The following is a 7531-nucleotide window of genomic DNA, read 5'->3' as shown; positions in this document are numbered from 1 at the left end:
CATCTCAGGCTGAGCAGCAGTAATTGAGGAGCAGGGGCCGTCCATTCTTCCTGAAACTCCTCCTTGGTCATGGCCTTTTGAGCAGCAGCCTGCTCTTTGTTTTCAATCTCTTGGGATCTCTGCAGAAGTACAGCGCAGGCTTGACCTCCCAGGTGCTCCCGGGAGATTGTGCCACGCACGCGCAGGACTTCCAGGGTTAGCATCCACCTCAGACCCACGAAGTGAGCTCCCTTGTTGCATGGGGTGGCCGTGTCTGGGCTGAAGGCGTGCTGAAACCTTGCCCTATCCTGTGCCGTCCTCACGATTTCCCTCATGCCCAAACCCGTTGCAGTAGTCACTGTGTCAATCCGTATTGTTAAGGATTTTCTTCTCTTTCACTGACTCCCTGCCTTTCCCAACATGACGTCTTTTTCCAAGGACTGCCTGTCATAACGAAATGCCCAAAGAATGAGAGATGGGTTTTTTGTCTGATTTATTTGTTTTTTTAAAATGGGGTTTTAGTGAAAGTTTACAGAAAAGATGCGTTTTCGTTCATTCAATGATATACTTTTACATCCCTGCCCCTGACCCCAATTCACTTTGGAATCCGTGTCTTCTTACAGATGGTCAGTTGCCATATACACAATGTCTAATCATCCACTCCCTTCAGAGTGTCTCTAATTTCTCCCATCTCATTATAATGTTCATTATCTCTAATGTTCATTTTCTGGTCTTCTCCCTTTCATGTCCATCCTATTTTTATAACAATATTTCTATGTAGTATTTATCCTTTGTGACTGAAAAATTTCACTCAGCATAATGTCTTCCAGATTCATCCATGTTTTGTAGTGTTTTACAAGTTCATTGCTTTTTAATGCTGTGTAATATTCCATCATGTGAATTTCACATCACAGTGTTTATATTAATTTGTTTGTTGACAGGCACCTAGGCTGCTTCCATCTCTTTGCTATTGTGAATAACGTTGCAACTGTCTTACATAGTGGTTGTACCATTTTATATTCCCACCAGCAGTGAATTAAGAGTTTTAATCTCTCCACATTCTTGCCAGCATTTGTTGTTTGCTGTCCTTGGTTGGCTGAGATTATATCTCGTAGTTGTTTCTATATACATCTCTCTGATAGCTAGGAATTTGTAATATTTCTTCATGTGTTTGTGGGCCATCTGAATTTCTTCTTTGCTGAAGCATCTGTTCATATCTTGTGCCTGTTTTATGATTGGGTTGTTTGCTTTTTTCTTGATGAAGTGCTGGAATATTCTGTAAATTTTAGATATGAGTCCTTCATCAATATGTCATTGCCAAGTACTTTTTCCCCATCTATGGGCTTCCATTTTACCCTGTTGGAGAAGTGTTTTGATATGTATAGAGATCTGATTTTTAGAAGGTTCCAGTCATCTATTTTATCTTCTCCTGGTTGTAGATTTTTCATTATGCCTGAAAATCTATTCACACTGCAGATTAGTGTCTCTAGACTTTTTCTCTAGAGATGTTCTTAGTTTGTCTCTGACAAACATTATGTCTTTTGTTTTACTCATAGGACCCTGATCAATCTTGAGTTGGTTCTTGTGTATGCTGTAAGTCTTGCTTTGATTTTCTGCAGAAAGTTTGCAATTTTGCCAGGACCTTTTGTTAAAGAGGCTATTGTTTCCCCACTTAACTGATTTTGCCTCCTTCTCAAAGAGTTGATCATAAGTAGATGACTTGATTTCTGGGTTTTCAATGCTATTCCATTGATCTGTCACTATACCAGTATCATGCTGTTTTGATTACTATGGCTATGTAGTAAGACTGGAGACCAAAGAGAGTGATGTCTTCTACCTATTTTTTTTTCTTTTATCTTTTTCAGTAGAGATTTGCTTATTTGGGGTTCTTTTCATTACATACAAAACTGAAAATTTCCTTTTCCATCTTGTGATTAATGGAATTGGTATCTATATTGAGACTGCATTGTACTTGTAGATTGCTTTTGGTAGAATTGTCATTTTCACAATATTGAATCATCCTATTCATGAGCATAGGGAGCTCTGGTGGCCTAATGGCAAGAAGCTGTGCTGCAATCTTAAAGACACTTTGTTCAAACCCACCAGCCACTCCACAGGAGAAGACTCAGCAATCTCTTTCCAGGTGATTTACTGCTTCTGAAAACTGTCATAAGGATCAGCTATGTATAAGTTCTAACTCAATGACACACAACAACATATAAATGCAGGATATATTTTGGCAGTTTTTTCTGATGAAAAATTAATGTTGTTAAGTACCATCAAATCAAGCATGACTCATACCAATCCTATCAATAGAAGACCTGAACCCTATTCTATAACTATCATCATTTTTCTATGTTCTTATGGTTTCCAGAGACATGTTGATAAGGAAGTGGATGCCACTCCTGCTGCCATGCCTGTCTCAATCTTGAAGCTCCACAGTCCACGCAGGCTAATTATTATGGAATTTGACATACCAGTGGCATGATATTCAGCATCAAAGCAACTCCAAATTACTTCAGTACAGCAAATTAACAGACCAACACTGTACCACTTAGGAGAATGTTCATCCCAAACACAATTAATACCAATTAAAAAATTTAACAATTTTAACTAATTAAATTCAACAAATTAGATAACATTTAACAAGTTGTATTTTACAAAATAACAAATAACCACCTTTTAAATACAAGGCCGGCCCACCAGGTCCTGGTTGATTCTAACAAGAGGCTTCCAACCCATAACTCATTGTTAGCTAAATCCGCCAAATCCAATCAGCTCACACACAATTGTAAACAACAACAACAAAACAAACAACTAAACAGTTTACACCCAACCCTCACCAAAACAAGAGAACCCACCTTCCAGATGCCAACTGCTTCAGATATTTATGTAGAACACAACATTTTCCTAAACATCTGTGTGTGCATGTATGTTGTGTGTGTGTGTGTGTGTGTGTGTATGCACAATCAATCAGCATCTTTTAACTTGTTTAATCTGTGCATACATCCCTTACAGTTGGTGCTACTTTTTCTATTACTTTGTTGTTGTTCTTTTTGTTGTTGTTAAGTGCTGTCAAATCATAGACAACTCATAGTGACTCTATGGATGAAAGCCTGAACACTTATATAACTTTAATTGTTTCTCCATGTTCATAGAGTTTCTGGAGGCAAGCTATTTCAGAAGTGGACGCCACTCCTGCTTCCAAGCTTGTTTTAATTGAGGAAGTCCACCAAACACTGTCTCCTTGGGTAACCATTATCACATTTGACACATCAGAGTCACACTGCTTAGCATCACAGCAACCACGAGTTAGCTCTGTACAGCAAAAAGACAGACCAGTGCTATACCACTTGGAAGAATGTTTGACCAAAAACAATTAAAACCAGGCCTGAGGGCCACATATTAAAAATCATCCACCTTTGGCTTGGTAGCATCACTTTATCTCCACTAGGCCAACAGAGCTCTCTCATTGTTGTTGTTGTTAAGTGTCATTGAGTTGTAGGTAAAAAATAATCACTAGGTGTAGAATAAATACCTCTTGCCTTCCATTTATACCTCTGGTAACTACCAGTAATGGTTTGTGAAAATGTAGATTATTCTTGTCACTTTTAAAAGTAAGATTATATAGTAATGAATACTGGTTGATTGATTTATTTGACTCAGCACAATGTCTGCTAGGTCCATTCATGTTCCAAGTTGTTTTAGGTAATCACCATAATTTATTGGCTCCATCCTACAGGGTAGGACATTTTAAAAGTTAACTTTCAGATACTTAACTCCTAAGAACTAACATTTACAGTTCAATCTCAAGAAAAGAAACATAGACACAGCAATAGACCATGGAGATTTAGATGAATGATCCTTCTTCATGGTGATAGTTAGTTGCTTTACTTTGTTGTAAAACCCCTCAGGAGAATGGTAACTCTAATTCGTACCTCTTTGAGTGCCCTCTACTGTATCTAACACTGTGCCTCTGTTATATTTCTGGATTTTTTTTCCAGTTATATGATTTTTTTGACTGGTGACATAGGTTTAATTTTTTTATATACTCAGCCTAATGAGAACAATGTGATCTTCTCTCTGACTTGGAGGGCGTGAACATCTATGAACAGGTACCATGTGCCTTCATAGTGTTTAAGGAATGCAGTATTGTAAGGCTGGGCAGCCATCTGACAGGAATTCCTGCACTGGGTGGGATGTCAGAATAATCTCTTCCCACTGGGAATTCCTTTTTAGGAGTAAAGCAAGGCTGTATATATAAATATTTTCACAAATGAGACTAAAAGAACTCAAACTCATTGCTTTCAAGTTGGAACCAATTCATTGATGACCCTTCAGGGGCTATAAATCACACAGAAGGAGACTGCCCATCTTTCTCCTGCAGAACAGGAGGTGTGTACCAACCCCCTGCCTTTGGGTCAATAGGGCCTGCTTCTTACTGCTAGGCCACCAAAGCATAGAAATTAACTGGGTCTATATTTTCCAAAATGTTAACAGTAGATCTTCGTATATAGTGAGGCTATGGGTGAGATGTACTACATTACCTTAGGTTTAGTCAAGTGGAATTGTAAAGGCTCCACATATCACCTTAATTCATAAATAAATTGATAACACAGAGGAGCCTTTATTACACAGAATATCCCCTTATATTTTACATCCATTCTTGTAGCCATATTGCTTTGGCCTCAAATACTTCTTTTCATTCCTTGTCCTATATGCTTCAAGGAAAGCTTGAAAACAATTTTGTCTTTATACAAGTAATAAATAAAATACAATTCATATTTAACACTTAATATTAAGTGTTGGTCTCGATTAATCACAATTGGTATTTTAATTTTTAATTTCAATTGATTTTGGATAGTTTAAAAGAAAATGTCTAATACAGGTGAACATAATTGTGACTTTTTTCACTTTAATTGAACATTCTAATTAAAATATCTAAATTGTGTATACTTTAAATGTAACTCATCGTTAAAGTCCTCAGATCATTACTGTGGGCTAAGATTAAGTGATATAATTTTTTATTTAATAAACCAGTAATTTAGCTGAGATTAAGATGAGAAAAATCAATATTATGGAGCAGATACATACTTTATATTCCACATATATTTTTACTATTCAACAATCACCTTCCCATCAAGAGAAGATCCAAATAGGTAAAGAATTAAATTCAGTAGATTGATATTTTGCCAAACTTCAAATTACTAAAAACTATTGTTATTGTTGTTAGGTGCTATTGAGTCAAGTATGATTCTATGAACAACATACTTGAACCCTGCTCTTTTCTTTGCAAGCCTTCCTTTGCAATCTCTGACACACTAGAGTCCTTTGCTGAAGTTACTGTATGAAACGATTTTACTGGGGGTAGCTTTCTCAAAATAACAGTAAGATACCACTACCTATCTGTCCTCTCGATTTCATCACTTGTCAAATTGGTTCAGACTCAGCTGATTCTCCAGCAGGTTTCTGTGATTATATATTGAATGAGACAAGACTGTAAAACCTTATGGGAGAAGACTGCTCTTTCTCCCACAGCATAAATGGTAGATGCAAAACTCTGACTGTTTAGCTAGTGCAACATGTATTGCAAATAAATCTACAAGACTAAGAACAGGGAAACAGACAATTTGCAAATGATGACAACTACAAAGGGAGTCAGTAATGTAGTTACAAAACTTCCAAAGGAGAGTAAGCCAAAATTATATAAAGATATGACAGATAGTTTAAAAAACTACAAACCTTGGAAGAAAAAAATAAATTGTAGGGTAATAAACTGGATCAAAACAAAACTGAAGAAATTATAAAGATTCAGTAAACAGAACAACAGCAATGATGAGAACAATAAAATCTATAAAGAAAAGTAATTCAGCACTGAAAATTACATTGAACAAAGAAACCATCAGCAACACACACAAAGCACAGCTAAATGATAGCAGTAAATAGAATATAAATGAATTAAACACGCCAGCCAAGAGTCAAAGAGTAGCAGAATAGACAAGGAAGTATGACCATCAAAATTCTGTCTACAAGAGATAGCTCTAAGAGAGATGCAAATCAAAACAACTATGAGATATCATCTCACCCCAGTCAGAATAGCAAAATTTAACAGAACAGCAAGCAACAAATGCTAGCAAGGTTGTGGAGAAACTGGAACCTTTATTCACTGTTAGTGGGAGTGTAAAATGGTGCAACCACTGTGGAAGGTGGTATGGCACTTTCTCAAAAAGTTGCAAATAGAGATACCATTTGACCCAGCAATTCCACTAATGGGAATATATCCCAAAGAGATCATAACTGACATCCCAGCAGATATATGCACACCCACGTTTATCGTGGCTCTGTTCACAATAGCAAGGAGTTGGAAAACAACCCAGGTGCCCATCAACAAATGAATGGATAGAGAAGCTGTGGTATAGTCACACAATGGAATACTATGCTGCACTGAAAAACAAGGAACTCATGCAATATTATTCAAAATGGGTGAGCCTGGAGGACATTATGCTGAGTGAAATATCTTAGTCGCAAAAGGACAAATATTGCTTGGTGCCACTGTTGTAAAATGGAATTGATATCAGGGTTGGGGTAAGACTGAGAAAAACTGGATAAATTGTGTATACTGCACTGAAACAGATGAGGGAGTGAATACTTTAAAAGCAATGTATGATAGGGTATTATGGTTATCAAAAGAGTCCACAATTAAGGTTGCATAGTGGAATGTACTTGGGGCGGCGGGAGGGGTGTGGGGGGATTGTGTACCAGAGAAGGAATGTATCTCTTACTTTTGAAAGAGAGGAGCGAACTGGGGCGGGGCTGGGGGAGGGGTGCAGATGGCTGGGCAGGGAGAGAAGTGCAGCAATGAATGAATGGAAATCCAAAATCTCTGTAAATGCTCATTAAAATTATTTTTTTAAAAAAGATACAATTTAGAGACAAAATAAGCTAAGCTAAAAGTAAAAGGACAGAAAGGCCTATCAAGTGATTGAAAGGACTTTAGCCTTCAAACTGACATTGTTGTTCCTTAATACTTTTGGGAGGTTCTTCCCAACAGGCTCTCCCAATGTGATGCATACATCTTTTGATGGCTTGTACCAAAGATATTAATTGTTGATCCTAGTAAGATGAAATTGGTTGACAACTTCAACATTTTCTCTGGTGACTGGGGTAATCGGGATGGGTGTATCAGAGGCGGTGCGGTTGGCGCAGGATAGAGCAGTGTTTAGGGCTGTTGTGCGTAGGGTCGCTATGAGTTGGAAACGACTCGACGGCACATAACAACAACAACAACATCTTGATGTTGCCTTTCCATCCAGTGGTGAAGAATTTTACTTTCTTGATATTGAGACGTAATCCACCTTGAAGGCTGTAGTCATTAGAGAGATGAAAACTGAAACATAACGAGAAATCATTTCACCTGAGTATTACCAGCAAACTTTAAAAAAAAAAAAACCCACAAAACCCATCCGACAACTAATACTGGCATGAGTGTGGAGAGACTAGAATCCTCAAACATAACTTGTGAGGTTGTAAAAGGGTGAAACCACTCTGGAAA

The sequence above is a fragment of the Elephantulus edwardii genome, unplaced genomic scaffold (genome assembly GCF_000299155.1).
Source record: "Elephantulus edwardii isolate Elephantulus edwardi_28Jun2011 unplaced genomic scaffold, EleEdw1.0 scaffold00007, whole genome shotgun sequence".
In the NCBI taxonomy this organism is placed as follows: Eukaryota; Metazoa; Chordata; class Mammalia; order Macroscelidea; family Macroscelididae; genus Elephantulus; species Elephantulus edwardii.
The sequence above is the reverse complement of the archived record's forward strand: the minus strand, read 5'-3'. Positions refer to the sequence as shown.